The sequence below is a fragment of the Pinus tabuliformis genome, chromosome 8 (genome assembly GCF_031772625.1).
Source record: "Pinus tabuliformis cultivar Carrire ecotype Pingquan chromosome 8, CPIR1, whole genome shotgun sequence".
Taxonomy (NCBI): domain Eukaryota; kingdom Viridiplantae; phylum Streptophyta; class Pinopsida; order Pinales; family Pinaceae; genus Pinus; species Pinus tabuliformis.
The window spans coordinates 1,472,242,612-1,472,264,642 of record NC_142294.1 but is presented as its reverse complement, the minus strand read 5'-3'; the positions used below and the strand labels follow the sequence as shown (position 1 = coordinate 1,472,264,642).

The following is a 22,031-nucleotide window of genomic DNA, read 5'->3' as shown; positions in this document are numbered from 1 at the left end:
TGAAAGAGAGGCTTTGTTAATTTTGACTGTGCTGTTAGCAGTGGACATGATTAGAGTTCTCAATAATTCTAATATTCTTTCAAGCTTAGCCATTTTTCTACACCTTAAAAATCTCCAAATCCCACAGAAAAATGTAAGCTGCTAAATATCTTCAAGTTGCACAAGAGAGCCCTATAGCTTAAAGGGAAAAAATCAACCAGAGATATCTTGAAACAGCAAATGTTAGGAAGAACAGTGGCTGTAGATAAGTGTAACCACAGAAAATACAAGTTTGTAGCCTTGGGGCTAGATCATTCTTTATGGAAGTCGCTGTAGAAAATACAAAGTTGGCCTATGCAGGTCACGAACCAACTTTAGAAAGATTGCTTTAGGCCTGGAAGTTACAGGGCTATTGGAGGAGTACACCTGGTATAGGCTCCTTCTATTAAGAAATTGAACAAGTTGATTGCATACGCCACTGAAATAAACTCAATCTTCTGTATAGGCAGTCTGGGACTGCTTCTCTATTGACTTCCTCTGCAACAATATTTAACTCCGAAAATGAAGGTAGCCTACCAACAACACGGTTTCTTCAATAAGCTGCCATAGGACCTTGGTCTGATCTGAACATGAAATAATTTGTGCTGTGTTTTAACTTTTTCTCTCTGAATTTTTATGCAAGAAGGCAGGCATTTGTATTTGAATCATCAAGACCATCTAAATCAAGCTTCAGTACAGTCTCCTCCGCTTGCTTGAACTGTTCGGGAGTCTCAATTTTGTCTCGGCCGCTGCAAATAATGTCAAAGCCACCCTGGTTGCGATATGGATACAGATGAAGGATGTGAATGCTAGGAATTGGAATTGCCTCCTGTTGTCTTCAACGATTCAAGATGAGCAGTGCATTCCTCATGCAATAATGCGTACCGCTTCAAACTAGCCTGTGTCTCGAGAATGTCAACTTCTCGCCATTTTCCCTCCAGGATTTGAGCTATCAGTCGTCAATGTTGCTGTTGTCTCAATATCCAACTTCGCACGTTACCTATAGCTGGAGCATCGAGGGTTCACTGAATTTTATGAAAATGACGCCGCAAATGGGTTTGCGCGCAGCGTTCTTGGTACAGTGAAACAATGGAGACTTTAAATTATGTACAGTAATATAATTCGAACATTGGTTGAACTCTCAGACATTACAACAATACCTTAATCACTTTCTCTTCCTGTTTTCTATCGAGCTTCCACTCAGTTAAAGGGAAGCTACTGCAATTAATTGACAACTCTGATAAATATCCAAAATTGGGAAAACAGTGAATAAATATGAAAATCATATCAAGGTTGGAATTTTGAACAGCACATGCCTCTTGAGTCTGACAGAAGTCTCCATTCATTTTGTAACTTTTAGATCCTCCAACATTACTTTTAGATAGAAGTACTGGGGATCAAGTAAATGTCAAAGTGTTCTGACAAAGCACGACCAAATTGCTCTCATGAAAATTATGGGGCCATGAGTCGTTCAATTGTATAAGAAAGAGATTTTGCCCAAAATGCGCCGTTACTGTTTACTGTGGAGGCTTTTCGCGTTCTGCGAAAATGTCTTTGATTGTCGAACCACGCAGGTGGTATATCAGTGCTTTTGACATGAAACTTTGGAACGCTAATAACTCCACTCTTTTCCGGCGGAAATTTGCTGAGAATGAGCGTTATCAGTGAACACACTGCGAAATGGAGGCAGTCGGAGGATGTGGGCAAACGCAATCACGTTGCTTCAGTTCTTGAAAATGGAATGGAGACGTCCCAAAACAGCTTTTGCAGCTCTCAGATGTCGAAGATGTGCTAAGCACAAGGCCCGTAGAGGGCTATATGCACAGACTCTTTTTGACAGGTGAAACAGATTCGCCTCCTCCTTGTCACGATTTCAGCTTCTGGAAATCCTCGTCTCTTTGGATTTACAAGTTGTAGCAATGGCGGTAGCAGATCCGGTGTTTGAATATCTCCAACGCACTCCGTCAATGATGGAATCCTTCGACGAGTCTTTCTCCCAGCTGATAATTATTTGCAGCCTTGGAATGAATTTTAAATGCAAATAGTCCCTTCAACATTTCGTTTCAGCCTTTGGCAATGAAGAAATCGCCCAGAATTAAATACGCTGGCCTGGAAGAAGAGCAATGTCGATGACAATGGCGAAGAGAGACTACGACAGCATCACAACAATGGCGGTGTACATACTGTTACTGGGATGTCTATGCGCAAGTGCGGAGACTTCTACTCTCAGTGGAGGGATCCACGACATTCCGGGGTTTGAACACAAGAAAGAGATTCAAGACCTCGGACGCTTTGCTGTCGATGAATACAACAGGCAACAGAATGCCAGTATTTCGTTTTCCAAGGTGGTGAAAGCCCAGGAGCAGGTCGTCTCAGGCCTGCTGTACTACCTCAGAGTAGAGACAATGGACGGCGGCGAAACCAGGCTCTGTGCGGCCAAAATATGGGTGAAGCCATGGGAGAATTCTAGTAAAGAAACTTAAAGATTACAGAGGCAAAGACTTGGAAGTTATACAGAAGCTTGTGCTTTTGCTGGTGAACCTGTTGAGCAGAAGGATGGTGCATACAATATAAAAAACGCATCAACGCTCAGGTGCATTCAATATCAAAAAAGCATATTCAGTAGCGCAGAGGCACACAGTCTCAGGTGTAACCGAAACGCACATTCAGATTTCCAAAACGCACATTCAACAGGGCAGAGGGCGCAGTGTCAGGACAGAGGCGTTATAAGGCAGCGACAGCATGTCAGGAGCGCTGGAAAAGAATATGGAAGAGGGCCATGACTGACATGCACATAACAGGCCACAGAAAAACAAGTGGCTCTGATACCATATTAAACACACATGGACAGCAAAGACTAGGAAAGATAAATCATTGAGTACATTTTTTATTAACAGAAGATGTACATTTATAATACAATGTTGTGACTCTTGGGTTTCAGATCCCAAGGTCTCTTGGACTGCTTAGTCTTTTCGGCTTCCACACTAACCCTTTAGGATTAGGTGTCCAACAGTTAATATGCTTTTGGCTGAAATTTTGTTATTTTTTTACTAGCATTGTTGAAGTTATTATTTGGATTTTCAAGTTTTGGATGCTAGAGGATAAATGAAGTCTTAATTAAACCTTTCATGCTCTTAGTTTTGGGTTCACATTATCTTCAACCTTAGTGATGATATTCACGGGCTCTCTATAGTGCTCTCACTTTGGCAATTAGATGTGTCTCCGGTGGCACTCAATTGTGCAAGGGTATTTTTAGATAGGTACAATTGTGTTCGGTCATGGTGGGTTGTCTTAGTTTAAGGTGCATGTACTATTTCTTTGATGTGATTACAAGGTGCTGGAGGAAATGTATCTTGGCATTCTTGTTTAGTTTTATCATTGTTTTGGCTTCTTGTGCATAATCTTGATGAGTTTCCAGTGCTACGCCTATGTCTTTGGTTCTGATCATGCTCTTGGTTTCAGTTATGTTCCTATGCATTTGTTTATTTGTTGTATATGTGAAACATAGTTGTATGCCTCTTATTCAATGGTAGCCCCATCGTGTGTTTATCTGGGTAATGTGTTTCAATGTTGAAGTCAACGTATTCTACTTATGTTACTGTTAGTAGTGAATTTTGGGATGACTCCTACGCTCCCCTAGTTTGGTCTATTATAGTGTATGGATTGGTGAATGATCATGTAATTCTCCTTTTTTGAGTAATGGAAATTCAATACTAGTTTACAAAAACAAAAACACTACTAATTGTACTATACTTAAATATTCATTTATATCCACTCATTTAATTGAATATTATTATTCAAAGTATTAATCACAACCCTAAATATCAATCCTTTGACATAAATCTAGGTCAAGTGGTTTTCTTATAAGGTGTTACCATTAAACACACACACAAACACACACACACACATTAAAAAGAAGAAAACCTTTATTTTCAAAAGATATCAACATGCATATTGTTTTCCTTGATAAAAATCATGTCATGTTTTATCACCCCACTTTCATTACAAAGTGAAAAAAATTGTGACAATACAAATGAAATATTATGTGTTAGTTGTTTCTTAATTTTCTATGTTAGCTCAGTACATATAAGGACCAAGTTTCTATCAAACACTTCCTTTCAAAGAGAAGAGTACAAGGATAAAATAGACAAATTCCATCAAGAAATTCCAAAAATAATAGTGGAATCTTGGATTAAATAATGTTAAATATGGAACTCTAAAGAGTCAGGCTCCACTGCATCCTCTAGTTTGGAAATTTCCATGGTGCCAACTTATAGATTTTGATCCTTATTGGAGAGGTAACCTACATATAATGTTTTCACACACCCAACTCTCATTCCTTCATTAGGGCTATGGGCATCACAATTTTCTCGAACCTAATCCATTAGAGCTTGATTAAGGATATGGTGCATCAATTTTTATTTTTTTTGTGATCTGCTAAGACAACAATTAGTTCTAATTTCAAGAGCATTCAAGAGACCAAACTTAATATTTATGCAATTATAAAAAACCAAGATTAAAAAATTCTACCACAAGTACCTTGAGATATATTCTCTATCTCATCCAACTTTTAGGTCTGAAATCTTAAAAAATAAAAGCTATATCAGAAATACAATGCTGCTATGTTTTATTCCTGATTTCAGGAGCATTCAAGATACTCATCCTCCTTATAGAAAATAACCAAAATTATAGTAAATAAATATGTGAAAATAGAAACATATGTTTAGCAATATTTCTCTTCATTGTGATCTAAGTTTTAGTGTTGGAAACCTCTCAGAATAAAGTTATAGTGAAAATTTCAAGATGGCTTATTTGAAGAAACATTCAGGAAGCTCAACTTCTTTAAATCATATATCGAAAAGTATAACAAAAAAATATATGAAACTTGAAATAGATGATCAATAATATTTCCCATCATCATAATACAAATTCCATGTTATGAAACCTCATAAAAATTAGAGTGAAAATTCCAATATAACCAGTTTTCCCCATAAATCACATTTTTCACGTCCACATCCAAACTCTAAGAATGACCCCAAAACCCTTCCTCAATTTCATTTTCACACTTCAAATCTCCTTAAATCAAAGGATAAATTTTGGATTTGTGGTCTATAGTGAAAATTAAAGAAAATGCATCACGCAATTAATAAGGAAGGCATGCATGCACAAATCAAACCAAGGAATTGGAAAATTTATTAAAACAATCTCTACTAAGAAGAAAAAAATATTACCCAAATCAATTCAATTTCCTTAGTCATAGTTAGGAAAATAATTAACAATTTTACCAGTAATAGAATTCATATCCTCCATATGTTTATTTTTCATAAACAAATCTAATTAAAAAGGAATTTGTTTTATAATAAATAGTTTCAAATGCTATGATTTCATACATATATGGTTGAAATCATTAATTTCATTTACCAAGCATAGAAGTATTTATCTAATTTAGAAAAAGAGAATCTAGAATTGACGAAACATGAGCCACCCTCCAACCAACCATAGGCAAGGCTACACTGTAGTTTTTCTCACAACCAATCACCCCTAGCCATATTCTTGATGCCTTGTGAGAAACATGAACTCAGGGATTTAGCATATAGTTTCCAAACTATATTTAACATAAAAGTGAAGGTAAATCTCATGTAACATCCCCTTATTGTAGCCCTACTTATTGTAATGATGGTTGTAATTGTAATTCCAACATGGAAGGACCATGATTGGATGGAACTCTAGTTAAAAATATAGTAATTATTATTATTTAATTAATGCAACTAAAGTTTGGATAGCCTTACGGATCTCTGGTGTAAGGGGAGCTTGATACACATATATATTGCTTAAACTAGTGATTCCCTACCATCTAAATTAAAATATGCAGTTACCAATGGCGTATCGATGGTTTACACCTATTTTTTCCTCATTGGATACCTATTGCATGCAGTGAATAGGTCTAGATGTACTTGAAGAGGGAGAAAGTGGCAAGCTGCCATATGAGACGTCAAAAATATGGGATTATAAAGAGGAAAGCATGGAATTTTCATGTTGGAACATGAAGTGAAGGAAGAGACGCACTTGCACATAGGAATATTAAAGGACTCATAGGTAAAGAAGAGGAGATAGTGTTAGAGAAGATGGGAAAAAAACAGACAATGCAAGCATAGTAGGGAGAGAAGGTATTGAAGAGATTTTGGGGATTCATCTTGAGTTCTCACTTGTTGGCGTGCACTAGTCGCAACTACTATCAGGAGGCATTAAAGAGTAAATCAAGGAAACGTTCATAGTGGTGGATGTATGAAATAGTTGATTGGGGGAAGGTGTTATCACTCAGGTTGTCCCCAGGTTGGAGTAAGGGATACGGCCGAGGTAACCACAAACCAACTTTGGATTGTAGGTTCTAGCCCACCTGCTATCAGAGAGGGCTCTCTCTTTGGGATTTAGCTTTATTGAAAATGATCTTAGGCTAGCTATTGAGTTCAGGGGTTTTTTGTTCTGTTTTGGTGGGAAAATTGATGTTTCAGGTAGAGAGGCATAGCACAGTCTGAGTGTTTCAAACCATTGGGCGTGGAGTCGAGGAGGAGGACTGCTGGTGCATTTCCTAGGTCACAATAAGGGAAAATGGAGCAAGATAGTTGCGCATGAAACAATGTTTCAGGTTTTAAATGATGGAAAGAATGCTAAGTAACGAGAGGCAGTTAAGAATCTCTCAATCAGCTTAACAGATGTAGGTAACAGAGCTCTACCTAGGGGCAATTAAGAATCCCTAGATAATTGGCAAACACAGGTGAATAGGGGTAAATATGAGCCAGGAGGAATTCATATTCATAACCAATTCATTCAGAGGAAAACATAAAGAAATAGTAGGAAATGAGCATAGAGTGTATTTAAACAAATTCTAAGCTATTCTTTCTTTCTGCTATTTAGATAGTGGCAAACAATAAAACAGAGGTAAGATGCACTTATTGTTTCAGGCTGCAGCACAAGAATTCCATCTTCATTTCTTCAAAACATTCATTAACAACCAGTAGTTCGCTCTCCAAGCTTTCAGCAATCTTTGGTTATAGAAAAAACTCAGGTATACAATGCGAGTCTCTAGTGAAAATTCTCAATTGACCAACGCTTGAAACAATGTAGAGAGCGGTATATATAGGGAAAAACTCTCTACAACTACTTTTTTCACATCTTGACCTAAAACAGGTCATAAAAAATGATTTACTGACCTAATTCTATCAGAAATAAATGCATGAAAATATCTCGGGCTGCGCTGAGGGCGGCCATATCCAAACTGAGTAAATGATGTAGTCCTCGGTGGCTTGGTGCAGTTTTTTCTCCAATAAATGTGTATGGGTTTATGATTCTTTGCTGTCTGTTTGCATTTAAAGCTTTAACTATGATTTGAGGGCAAGGATGGGCTTACGCCTCTTAATTTGACTTTCTGGGGGGCTCATCAATGTACAGGTGCTTCGAGCCCCTAAAAAATCTTCGGCTGATACTCTTTGGCTCTTCTTCCTTCTCTGATACTCTTTGACAATAAATTGGGATGCTGTTCTGATCTGCTATGCATTAAATCAAAATTTAATGGCCGCTGTTCGGCTTTGTCTTCCTTAAAACTGTCTTCGGCTCCTTCCTGAATGCTTCACGAAGAAAAACGGGTCATTCGGTGCCTTTCGGGCTTGCTGGGGGCTGCGTAATGAAAAGATTCCCTAAAGATTCCCCACTTCGGCCTATTTTATCCAGCGATGAGCGATTCGCTCATCAAAAACTGCCTCAGAAACTGATTCCGGGGCTCCGGAGTGTGATTTTCGCGCTTCGCGCTAAAAACTGATGATGACATCAGCATGACGGGACTTTGTACAGAGGGTGACATCAGCGATGACGTCAATAAGATGACGTGGCAGGATGACATCAGCATGATGATGTCATCACGTACGGAGGTGACGTGTCAGTATGGTAGGTGACACGGTGGCAGGGCATGTGGCAGGGTGACTCGGCGGTACAGTGGCAGGAGGGCCACGCAGGCGGATGACGTGTCATGGTGACTGGGCAGGGGGGTGACACAGGCAGGTGACGTCATTGCACAGGAGTGGTAAATGGTTTTGGGTGCACCGCCTTAGTGCCTGGGCGATTTTGGAGGGAGGGGCTCCGCCACAGCCCAGAAGGCGACGCGTGGCGGGAGTATGGCGGAAATACCGCCCATCTCTCGGACGCTATCCTTCGGGCACATTGGGAGACGGGAAGGCCCGCCAGTCGTTGATCTGGGCGCAGGACGATCGGACGGCTGGCGGGAAGGACGGGGCGACTGCGGGTTAGTGGGCAGGGATATTTGTGGGAATATTCCGATTTAAATATAGCGCGGCGGGGGTTTTTAGACTTAGGGAAAGTGGGTTACAGGGTTTAATGAGCGCGGGTTAATGTATTTATGCACAAAAACTTAGGATAAGGGTGAAGTGTGGGTTTTTTGAAGGTTTTTTAGGGCTAGGGGGGTAGGTTATTAGCATGACCAGGTGTCATCTAACTCCTGCTATGACACGGATGGGATAAAAATAGCCCCAGATGGACTATTTTTCCCCGGACTTAGAAGAAATATGGCTATATTGCCAGGGGGGGATATTTACATAGGGGAGTTTTATATACATTTTTTTAGTAGGGGAAGGGGAAAAACTGATGGGGAGTTATATACTAGAGTTAGTAGTTAATATGGAGATGATAAGAAAGCGCCAACGTAGGGGACCTTAGGCTAATTTTGGGGAAAAGAATTTGTAAAGAAATGAAATCCTTGAGCGAAGCAGATCTCCACTAAGGCAAATGACATGGAAAATGATGAACTAAGAGGAACCAAGCAGATCTTGACCTTTTTTGGGGAAATTATTAAGTGACTTGGGGAATTAGAAGAAGGGGAAGTTAGTGATGTCCAGCTTGAGCTCCACCAAATGAAAAACTGTCTGCACTGTGATATGAAGAGATAAAACACTTTGTAACACAAAATTGATCATAAGTCATCATTCTGCAACCTCAAAGCTACCTACCCAGCCTACTCACCTAACATTTTTTCTTCTTTTTGGTTTGGGTGCACTTAGACTTGCAAACCCAACTTTACAATTTTTCTTTTGAATGATTTCCTATCTAAATCTACACTTATTTCTGCCAAGGGCCCAGATTAAGCAGTTGGGTCCCTTTGATTCTCTACCTATCTACAGATCTGCCAAGATTAAACTGTTTGGTCAGATGCATTCTCTACATTCTAATACAGGAAATTGAAACTTAGGGAGACCAAGGTTAGACTATTTGGACCTCCCTTAAATGAAAACTCTTCAAAACTGGAACAACTCATCAAAATTGGAATACAACAGTGCCTTTGAACTAGCACACTTCATGGATTTTTGTGGAAATATGGAAATCTGCAGCCTGCAAAGTATGACATATTTGGCATGTAAAAATGTCAATCATGAAAGATGAAACCCTGTTGCAACAGGAGGCTAACAAAAGGCATGGGTTAATTATCAAGTTCTAACTTCTATTCGGTGCTTGAGAATCTTGAGCTTGCGCTCTGTGACTATGGGTACTATTTGTCCTTACTATATGTAAGACTCTATTGTCTAATATTGTGCACGTGGTAGGTATATTAGTAGATGAGCAAACCAATAATGTAAACCTCCCTTGTGTAAGTGAATTCCTTAGAACTGGTATCTGGCTTGAGAGTGGTCAACTAAAAGAAAGGTTGAAATGTAGTTAGCCTATGGTTGGGTGGAGAGTGGATTATATTCTTAGACTTATTTAGAAAAATATTATTGGATTATACATGTTATTCTATATAATGTAATATTTCTTTGTAACAACCCCTGGTTGATTTTTTATGTAAATAAAATAAGATCAATGTCATGGGACACATATGCCAAGACGAATTTTGGGAAAAACATAGTAATGGGTATCATCGTGGTTAATTAATGGCTATGAAATTGAGAAAGGAATTGGTAAAGGAAAAGTGGCATTAATTGTCATTTTATTTGTGAAATAAAGTAAAATAAGAGAAAAGGAAGCTGAAGAGACACATATTTGCATGAGTTGGAAATTGAAGGAAAAATGAAGGAATCAGATTAAACATAGCTATGCTCCCTCGAGAGACACTCTATATTTTGCAAGATGGAGTTACTGTAGAACTATGAGCCAGAGAGGGTCACGCGTTGCAGGTAATGAGTGAGCAGTGCATCAATATAGAGAATTCGAGCTTGCAACACGATGAGGTAGTGGCACAGAAAAAACAGATTGTGCAGGTGGTGGAGGAAACCTACCAGATGGTCCCAGAGTTGGCCATCCAAGTAGAAGAACCAGTGGCGGTGCGTGTCTAGAAATTAGCAGTAGGGGTGTGCGAGGCAAAAGAAGAAATGGCCAGGGTTCAGTTTGAGCTTAACCATCAGATAACAGAACTGCAATTGAAGGCATAGCCTGCAACTCTGTCGAAGGTTAATGAACAACGTGCCATCGCAATTACAACAAAAATAACAGAAGTTAACAGCGCAGTGACAAACTACACAAAGCTGTTTGAGCAATCATTCGAGGTTATCACCACCCTACAGGAGGACCCAAACATACAATGCCTAGAGACAGAGGCATGTGAGCTACAATAGAGATACGGTGAAGTAAAAGGGATTGCGCAGACAGTTTCCCTTACACAGAGGCTCGCGAGGATGCAACAGCCTAAAGCGCTTAAGGAGTAGGTGGATGTTGCTCGGCATAAGGAAGCAGTTTTGAAGGCATTCCTACAGTCGTGGATTGATGAGGCATATATCATTACAACCTACATTGAAGCAAAGCTCACACAACTACAAGCAACACAGGAAAAGGTTCAGGATAGCAGTTCAACCACAGCATTCTTTGAACAACACATTGAGGAATTACAACATGCAGCCGCTCATTGCGTTGCCGATTGTGTAACAATCCAGGAATGATTGGGAGGTCTTCGCGCAAAGATCTCCGCACCAACAGCCTGACTCGAGGTTGAGTCACGATGTTTGTGTTGGGGGCCTATTGGGCGTGGGATCCCCCAAGGGAAGTTTTGGGGCTTAGAGCCCAAATTTGGCTAAAAATTGTAATTCGGAGGTAAACACTCCACATTTTATGGGTATGGAGCACGTAGCTTGTAAAAGAGCCATAGGGTTGTCTGCCCTTAATTTTTGTATTTTAAATACGGCTATAGAGATCTAGCCATGGTCCGCGGACCATGGGATTGTATAAATAGAGCAAGGCTCTAAGGAGTTAAGACATCGGATCTAATCAAATCACAAAGGATGAAGAGTCGAGTCATATCTATGGAGTAAAGTCTAGTTTTGGGTCGTAGAGTAGGAGAAGGCTGTGCAGCTGAGTGCACAAAGGCCTAGTAGTCTACAGCTGAGTGCGAGAACCCCTGTAACTGAGTGCGCAGGTTGAGTCGAGTCTGTAACAGTTGGAAATATTAATAAAAAGAAGTTTCACATCATTTCTGTGTATTTATTTCCTATTTTATGCATCTGTTACACTAGTTATACATTGCACATTTAATGCTTATATGATGCGCGAATATGTATAAATGTGTTGATTAAGTAAATGCAAGATACAATATCTGTTTATGCAAAGTTAAGTAAGGTTTGTTAAGAAGATAAGTAAGATATGTGGTGTAGTTTGGGAAATAGTGCAGGCTACTGCCATAACAACACAAAAGTATCTTAGCCCCTGGTTAGGGTTGCACGAAAGACGATTATAACAGATCATGAAGGTATTGAAGGTTAGAGTAGTACACGAAGCAACCTGCACAAAGGTAGGCATAGTTGGACTAAATCGACAACACATACATCTCAAGGGTGCAGAAACTTGGTTCCAACATCCCCCATATTGCTTCGGGTGAGACTTCAGTCCTCGCTCCACTGGCTAGTGCCGAAAGGGCCAATAGCGTAGGGATTTGTTTGGCTAAATAACTCTGAACCTGGGTCAGGCCCCCGTAAGCCAACAATTGTGGTTAACTATTATTAACTATGATTAACATTCAGCTATCCATAATCAACCAAGAAGCACATTAGCCAAGATCATGATTAAGGAGTTGCAAGCAAGTAAATCTATTACTTCCTTAATAGATATTTACACTAAAAAGAAACATTGATAAAAAGAAAATCAACCACGTACATTTATTACATTTAAATAAAAGGAATTACACCTATTAAAAAGATGTCAGTCAATATGATGAGTGAATTTTCTAAATTTAGGCTTCAGAAAAGATCTAAGAGATTGGTTTTCAGGGGTACACCTTCCATTTATCCAAAGAACCATTAACAAGATTGCTAAGATCCTAAAGAAGCATAAGGTTCCTTTGACATTTAGGCCCCTAAACACAATCTAAAGCTCCCTAAGATCGATAAAGGATCATGTGAACCCCAAAGATGGGAAATGTGTTTATGTCATCCCATGCTTCTGTGGAACTCTATATATTTGTGAAACTGGTCGCTTGATTAATCAAAGGATTAATAAGCACGCGGCTAATATCAAACATGTAAGGTCTCACTCCTCTATTTTGGTAGAACATGCAAAGAAGACTCAGCATCACATCTGCATTGAAGAAGTCAAGGTCATTGCAAGGATTGATCATTTTCATCATCAAAAGTTTAAGGATGCCTTGGAAATTGAAAGGAGACATTTAAACCTGAATAGAGACTATGGTTGGAGTATTAGTAGGTGTTGGATCCCTCCCTTGTCTTCCTAAAATTTATGTATTCATTGATATATATATATATATAATTGGAGTTGTCTATAATGCGACTTTTTGAGATTCCGGTGACGGAATCCGGCGGAAGAAATTGCGATGAAATCATGATTTGTTGCAGTTAAAATGGTTTTTTAACTGCATATTCGGATTCAGCACCCTGAAAAACCCCTGGGACGCTTTCATTGTGCAGAAACTAGTTATCAAACTTCGATTTCAATAAATTACTGCCGGATTTTCACCGGAAAAAATCGCCGGAAAGGCTTTCAAAAAGTCGCGTTAAAGACTAAGGCTATATAATTTTGATTTTTTTAAGTTAATAAGTTTTTTTTTTTTATTCAATTAATTTATTATTATTATTATTATTTTATATGTTTTACCCATTCCTTCTGGTTAATTTAGTCTATTCATTTTTTCCTATTTTGTTTATGAGTTAATACCAATAAACGCGCTTGAGCTAGAGACAATCTGGGATGCGTGACCTCCCAAGAAGTCTTGGTTACTAGATGCAAGCCCCGAAAGTGATGATTGACGCTATGTGATTCGTTTCAATAGTTTCAATCCCACTTGTTCACTCATGTGAGCATCACCATGCAATGAGTACTAATTGGACTATTAAAAATTCATGAGAAATTAGTCATTTATCACTACCTCTCATGGAAATGGTCATGGATGAATGACTTTCTTAAGGCAGTTGAATCCCCCAAAATGATATCTAAAACCAATAATTTTAGTTTTTTTCAATTACAACAAATATTGTTTCCATTCATAATTTTTTTTTTTAATTCTTCACTTTTATATTTATATTTATATTTTAGTTTTATTCATTTACAACTAATATTGTTTCCGTTCATAATTTTTTTCTTTTAATTTTTTTATTCTTTACCCCTAGAATTATTGATTAACTTAGTTTTATTATATTTTATTTAAATTTGGATATTTTATTCTTAATTTATGGCATTTTTTAATTTTATTTTTTCCAAAAAAGATAGTTATTTACAATCGAGTTGTCTTTAGTGTAACATTTTGGAAGCTTTTCCTATTGATTTTTCTGGTCTAATTTCTCTAAAGTCTGATAGGAATTCTTGGAAATCAAGGGGCTGATGGGTAACCCTTGCCCAATTCTTAGGGTTTTTTCAGGTTCTAAATCCATATATACAGTCAAAAAACCAACAAATGTAATATTAGCTTATATGTAATTTAATAGTTTTTATTAATAGGTTATGATATTAACTATAACATAACTAACTCACAATTAACTATTTAATTAGATAATATTGGCCCCTTTTATTTCATATTTGATAATTAATTATTTAATTACACAACTTGTTAACTTTAATATAATATTAAATATTTAGTTATATAGTTTGTGATATAAATTTAATACTAACCCTTTCTCATATCAATTAAATACATTACTTCATTTACATATGGTAATAGTTATGAAACTAACTTAAATTAATTATTTAATTAAAATCCTTTTGGTAATTAATTAATTCCTATTAATTTAATATGTGTAACTAACTTGCTAATTAGCTAATCTTATTTCTCCTATCACCTTCCTATAATTTTGTCTAGTTAGTCATTTAGTGGATGATCGTTACATGATCTAATACAGTTGGTGGATGATCTGCTCTTCTATTTAACTTGTAGCCATGATTTGGTTCTTCAACTTGTCCTAACCATGAACCACACTCGTTGGTTCCAAAGACGTCCACAAAAGCATCCCAATGTGATTTACGCCCAAAAATCTTCTCATAAAACAAATCAAGGTTTCACCTCAAATATTTCCATTGGATTCCGGCACTTGGCAAGCCCCAAATGTCGTACTAAACTTTTTGAAGTTCGACCATAATTAAAGATTTTTTTTTTTTTTCTTATTTTAATCTTAAATTTTTTATTTTAAATATTTTATTCCAATTTAATTTTTTTTTTTTTTAGTATTTTAATATAAATATTTGACTTAATAATGGCCCAAAGTTAATTTAAGTCTTATTTGTTTATATTTCAATATAAACATTTTACTTTTATATTAAAATATTATCTTATAGACAAATTTTTTTTTTTTTCCAATTTAACATTGTAATTATTAATTTCAAAACTAAATTTTACGGTTACCGTTTCTACATCCATCTCTCTATGGTTTTTTATTTATTTTAATTATATTTTTGCCAATAAAAATTAGCTATTTAGAATTGGAGTTTTCTTTAGTGCTACTTATTCGACTTTCAGGTGTAGGAATCTAGGGAAAATTTTGAGGTGAAATCTTGATTTGTGTTATTTAAACTGGTCTTTTGATTGCTAAAAAACCTCTAGGGCACTTCGATTGTGCAGGGGTTACCCATCAAGCTCGTGATTTCAATAAATTCGTGCGGGGTTTTAGAGAAATTAGACGAGAAAAATCTTCCAAAAGGTCTTATTAAAGACAACTCATTTACAATTTTGGTCTTGAACTTTTTGAGGCTTGACCATAATTAATGATTTATTTCTATTCTTATTTTAATCTTCAACTTTTTGACTTGAAATATTTTATTCTAATTTAACTTAGTTTTTTTTGGTATTTAATATAAATATTTGACTCAAGCTAATCTAAATATTTGACTTATTGATGGTGCGGACTTAATTTAAGTCTTATTTATTTATATTTTAATATAACGATTTTACTTTCACATTAAAATATTACCTCATAGAACATTTCCAATTTAATTAATTATTTTTGACTCAATCTACATCAAGATTTTTTTTTTCAAATCTAATATTGTAATAATTAATTTCAAAACTAGTTGTTTTATGGTGACCGTTTCAACATTGATCTCTCAATTTCATCTGGGACCATGATTTGATTCTTCATCTAGTGGTGACGATGAACCACACTAAATGGTTCGAAATGAGTCCATGAAAAATTTACTATGTGATTTTTTACCGAAAAATATCTCAACATTCATAAAACGTGTATCTCATATATAAAACTGTAATTAAAAAATCAAAATAGCGTAATCCATTAACCAATAAAATGTGATAAAAATATATATTAATGATGCATTAAGATTATATAATATTTTTCTAAACCCAAATACATTATAAATTAAGTAATTTTTAAAATTTATTACAATTTCATTTAAATATTAAAATTTTAAAAGAAATTAGTTAAAAATTAAATGCTTTTTCTAATAATTTTTTTTTTTTTTTAAAATTTAAATGAAGATATCAAGATTATTTAGAGCACATCCGTTTTTTAATGCGATGAGATTCTTTTCGATATATCTTATCAACTAGCCCAAGTTTCCTTCATCACTTTACCTAAAACAAAATCAAAAGCCCAAACATATTAACAAGAGTAATCACAAGAAATTATTTCGAGGTGTGATACTTACCCATCAAGCATAAGTGTGAATCTAGGTTTTGCTTAAACGTGATCGTTGTGGGCAGGTCGCCTCTTCATTTATCACTCGTTTATCACAATATATATATAGCGTTGGCCTACACCTTTCTTTAAGAGTTTCGGCTGTGACTCACATTGTGTTGCGGCGAGTTTAGGCTGTGACTTACATCGTTGGGTGGCGAGGAGTTTCTGGGTTATTAAACTTACATTGTTCAGGCTGTGACTTACACTGTGTTGCGGCGAGTTTAGGCTGTGACTTACATTGTTGGGTGGCGAGGAGTTATTAGAGCATAATGTCGTATACCGGTAGACAAATGGAGGGTCTTGATCACAACAGCGAGGTATTCAGTAACTCATATTATTTTAATAAATTACATCACTAGCCGATCTACCAACTCTGCTCGTTCTGGAATTGCTGCTTGATACTTCATTTTTAAAGCTGAATCAATGTTATCTTTTCGTCATAACTAGCCAACGGTCTATATGTCATGTTTAGGTTGCTCTTTTGGCTTCTGCATGTGGAAATGATCTCTTTGCGATCTACACGCTATTTACGACTTTGCATGTGAATGATGATATGACCAGAAATTTTGCTGTCGTACAACTATATCGAAAGGTACGGAAGAATTTATATTTCTGTTTGTTTACTATGCAGTAGGGTAAATGACATTTAATTAAAATCTCTATTGTATGCCAGAGCTTTAAAATTAACTTTTGAATTCATGTTTGAAAAAGAGGGGATTACTTTGAAGAGAAATTTTATTATAGAGTTATGAGATTGATGAAACCATTTTTGTTTCAGAATTCTCGTGATTATGCACTCCTTAGCAGTACGCCCAATATGGAGTTTCAGAAGAAGTTCTGCATCAGATTTATTCGATTGGTTTATAGTTTGTCAACTTTCCCAAAGTAATAGATCTGGGTTTTCTATTTGTTTCAAATTCCCTTAATATTCATTCTACTGGCAAAATTCTTTGACTACGTTGGTAAATATTTAATAGTGTATGCCTTGTGATAAATCAGCTTCGAGGCTTTCCATGAAGTGTGGCCTTCGGTGGCTAATAGTATCCAAGAATTTCTGATATCGAAGAGCACAACAGAAGTGGATGTATTACGAATCATTTCGATTTTAATATTTGTTGTTCATCTTCATAAGAGGATGTCAGTGCAACCTGGATTCCATTTTGCGCAATTGCGGACATATGGGGTTTTAGTTACATTTGAATTTGCGGCGCGCCTCTTGCAAATATGTGCATCTGTCAAAGACGTCTTTTCAACTCCTTTGTTGCCTGCTTTACTCGCTTTTGTAGAGTGGTATGTGTACAGCCCTGACATGATTATAGCGAAAGTTGAATCCTCTGTTGAAAGGCAGTGGATAAGCAGGCTAACACAGATCTTCTGGATAGGTTGCCAAAAATTTCTGAACAGCACCTTGTCAGGAAAAAACATGCAAGGCCAGGATGGTATCTTGATTTCTTATATAAATAACAATCAGTTAGTGGATCGTGTTGCCCTATGGGAAGATAGAGTGCTTCAAGCATACGCCCCATTTGATCCAGTTCACCGTGCACTCCAATTGTCAAGATCGCTTTCTTGCCCAGCCGATGAAAACAAGAATCGTATGGCAAGAATAGTTGATGCGGTTCGAAAGGCATTGCCGAATAGTGAAACATCAAAGTTACAAGGTGTTCCAAAAAACACGAAAGTAGTCGAAGTCAAAGTCGCATAAATATAGGTGATTTTAAAAGTAATATTATATCCAGGTGGATGTACAGAGCATGGTTATTGGACTTTTTGGTATGGGAAAGAAAACATGGGTGAGCCACGAGTAAATGGGATTTTAGGTTTTATTCAGCTAGATAATTTTAAGTTGTTTGTTGAGGATTGACATTAAATTAGGAGGACTATGAACTACTTAATGTTAAATATTTGTGATGTGTCACGTGATATGAATAGAATATTTAAATGGAGTTGAAATATGGATTTGGTATGTGGAAGAAAACATGTGTCAGGCAGAACTATAGTTGATTTTTGACATTATTCACTGAAAAGTAGTCAAAGTCGCATAAATATAGGCGATTTTAAAAATAATATTACATCCAGGTGAATGTACACAGCATGGTTATTGGACCTTTTCATATGGGAAAGAAAACATGGGTGAGCCAGGACTAAATGGGATTTTAGGCTTTATTCAGCTAGCTAGTTTTAAGTTGTTTGTTGAGGGTTGACATTAAATTAGGAGGATTATGAACTACCTAATGTTAAATATTTGTGATGTGTCACGTGATATGAATAGAATATTTAAAGGAGTTGAAATATGGATTTGGTATGTGGAAGAAAACATGTGTGAGGAAGGACTATAGTTGATTTTTGGCATTATTCAATGAGTTTTAAGTTGTTTGTTGAGAATTGACATTAATTAGGAACATTATGAGTAGCTAATGTTAAATGTTTGTAATGTGTTTTATGATATAAATATAATGTAAATGTTAGATATTTGTGATGTTTTTTATGCTATGAATATAATGGAAATGTTAGAATGTAATGGATTAGTGTTGGATTATATTGTTTTTTAATAATCTATGTTTTGAAAAGTTAATTTTTCTTTCTTTTCCATGATGAATGTTTCACATTGTTACATCATTTTAATGGTTTTTTTGTTTCTTAATATTTTTGGTATTATTGGTAAATGTAGAATATTACAAAAACGGACACCACTTTACATATACATTATCATATTAAACTAGGAATACCCAAGCCAGTTTTAAGTTTTCACACAATAATCCAAACTAATCCATACTATCTAAAGCCCAATGTCAACATTTAAGATGCGCAATGTTTCTACTATGGAATGGCGAGTTTGCTATAGATGTACATTGATTCATATAAGAAATAAAGGTGGGGAAATACATAAAGGGAGAAAAGGTAGAACTCATTATCAAAATTAAATTAACATCTTATATTAGCGTAACTTTATGAAGATAGAAATGAGAATATTGGGAAAGAAGAAGCCGAAATATTAGTACAAGTGAAGGGCTAATTGTTGGCTTGAGTATAGATTTGGCTAATTGTTGGCTTGAGCTAGCTTGTGAGTCAGAGAGTTATATTATACTTGTGCAAAAACTATTCAGTAGGAATAATCATTGTATTTTCTTCTCAGATATTTTGGGTAATGCAATATAGGTAGTCGACGTTTGGAAAACTTTCTTTCCCCAGAGAAATATTGTGTTATGTGTGATTGATATTCTTCCTCTTTCTGCTTATTGTTTTCATCGATCATTTTTTGTTTCTACTGTAAATAGTAGAGTAGATTAAGGTTTGAGAATTGAGTATGCCTTGGATGACAACTCAAATTACATAGCCTGGAAAGACAAGATGGAAGTAGTTTTGGAAGATAATGGCCTCAATGAATTCATTGATCAAGACATCCCTAAGCCTCCATCATTGGATGCTAAAGATTTGGCTGAATGGAGAAAGTGTGTGGCAAGCACGAGGTAGATTATCCTTGAGGAAGTTCGAGATCACATTGTCTCGAGTCTCCATAGAAATGAAACTCCACTCTCAACATGCAACCCCAGAGGAAGCCTCAAAAGTAGTCTCATACTATTAAGCAACCACAATTGGAGAAGCAAAGAGCATAGTAAGTGGAGAGATCCACTCAAGCATAGAAGAAGAAACCTTAGAAGAAGTCTCAAAAAGTTGTAGAGTAACCACAATTAGAGAAGCATGGAGGAGATTGAGCAAAGGCATGTAATCAAGAAGATACCTCCAGTTAGAGGAAATTTCGAGCCAAGTGGGTAGAGGGAGCACATGAAACCATACCTCTAGGTGTGAGGTGGGCGATGTGAAGTATTAGTCCCAAGAGGGCAGAAATTTGGGCATGTTCCATTAACAGGTTTTGTCTCATGGATCATACCTTGTTATGGGATCCCATAGTACATAGTAGCGGGATGGATCAGTGGCGGTTGATGCAATCAGATATTAGAGTGGTAGAGGCAGAGGCTAGAAACAATCAGATACTGGAGAGCACAGAGAAAAGTTGACAACAACGTAGATAGGTAGAGTTGGTAGAAGTGCAGAGTTTTCAGTCGACAGAGCCATAGCTAGTAGCAGTCAGAGACTTTGGTGATAGATGCATCATACTAATTCAGGTTGGATGTTTTTTTTGAGCAATTGCTTTCCCCAAAGAAATATTGTATTATGTGCAATTGATATTCTTCCTCTTTCTGCTTATTGTTTTGATCGATCATTTTTTGTTTCCGTTGTAAAGAGTAGAGTAGATTAGTTTTGTGTGATGTATGTTCCAGGACTAAAGAAGAATCTTGTTTCCTTCATGGTATTGGAAGAACATGGCTATGATTTAATTTTTAGTAAGGGAAAGGTTTTCCTTAGACACATCGCCATGGGACAGTTGAAAAGAACTGATGTGTGAGTCAAGAACTTGTATGCTCTTGAGCTACAAGATGCATGCAAAGCCTTGAGGAGAAAAGCAAAGGTTAGAGACTTGGTGGTTGAGAGGAAGAGTGAATTACCTCTCAGAAGCAGTCTTAGACAATTCTGTAGCCACAATTGGAGAATCAGAGACGATACTAAGTGGAGAGATCCACTCAAGTAGAGAAGAAGCAAGCTCAAAATTAGTCTCAGAAAGTTGTAGAGCAGCCACAATTGGAGAAGAAGAGAGGAGACCGAGTGGAGGCATCCACTCAAGAAGATACCTCCAGTCAAGGGAAATTTCAATCCAAGTGGGAAGAGAGAGCACATGAAACCATACCTCTAGGTGAGAGGTGGGGTGATGTGAAGTATTAGTCCCAAGAGGGCAGAAATTTGGGTCAGATCTATTGAGAGGTTTTGTCTCATGGATCATACCTTGTTATGGGAGCCCACAATACATGGTAGTAAGACGGACCATTGGCAGTTGATGCAGTTAGATATCAAAGTGATAAAGGCAGAGGTTAGTAGTAGTCAGATATTGGAAAACACAAAGTAAAGTTGAAAATAGTGTAGATAGGTAGAGTCAATAGAAGCGTACAATTTTCAGTTGACAGAGGTAGAGCTAGTAACAGTTAGAGACCTTGGTGATAGACGCATCATATTGATTTAGGTTGGATGTTTTTTTCTTTCAGTTTCACAATTTGATGTAGTAATAACACAAGAGAGAAGTGTTGAATGTAGAATATTCCAAAGGTTTGGGATTGGGATAGATTTGAATTCCTTTCTTTTTGAGATGAAGTGTTAAAAATGGCAACAAGAAATGTTAAAAACAACATCTAGAAATTCCAATTTAATTTGTCCTTGAATTAAATTGTGAATTAAATTGTAATTCTTTTCTCATAGAAACTTGTAACAGTTAACTAAGATACGTAGACTTAGTTAGCTTAGGAAATTCGAGTTGGAAGTCTATCAGGAGTCATGTAAGTGTGATCCCTAAATTTTAGGGGTCCAGATTGAGCTTATTGGAGTTGTATTTAGATAACTATGTCTAATTGAGTTATAGTCAGTTAAACTAGTTCTAACTGTTAGAGGAGCTAGTAGAGGTTTAGTAGTGAGTTAGTGCACCAGTACATCCTCAGTGCCACACCAGCTAACTAAATATTCACTCAATAATAACTCAGACATGTCTGTTTAGAGGAATTGTCTCTTTCCTTATTATAGTGTGGCAAAGTATCACAACATAGCATTGGGAGGTGCACTATGACATCGAGTGTTTTAAACCTAGGCTTAATTCTCTCTGGTGGTGGGCATACGTTGCTCATAGGAAATGAGTTGAGGTTGTGTTCTCGTCTTCCTTCACCTAGTATGGTGTGCTTCTGTTGATTGTTTTGGGTAATTTTCATGTTGGTAAGACTACTTTCCTTCTAGTTTAGTGATTGTCTTGGTGTGGGATAGAAGAGTTTCTTATTTGAAGAAAGTTAT

The 22,031-nt window shown here is 36.6% G+C and overlaps 1 pseudogene; it reads left to right on the top strand.

The window, feature by feature from the left end:
* The first annotated feature begins 2,153 nt into the window (after positions 1-2,153).
* LOC149241358 (cysteine proteinase inhibitor A pseudogene) lies at positions 2,154-2,501 on the top strand (annotated as a pseudogene).
* The last annotated feature ends 19,530 nt before the right edge of the window (positions 2,502-22,031 follow it).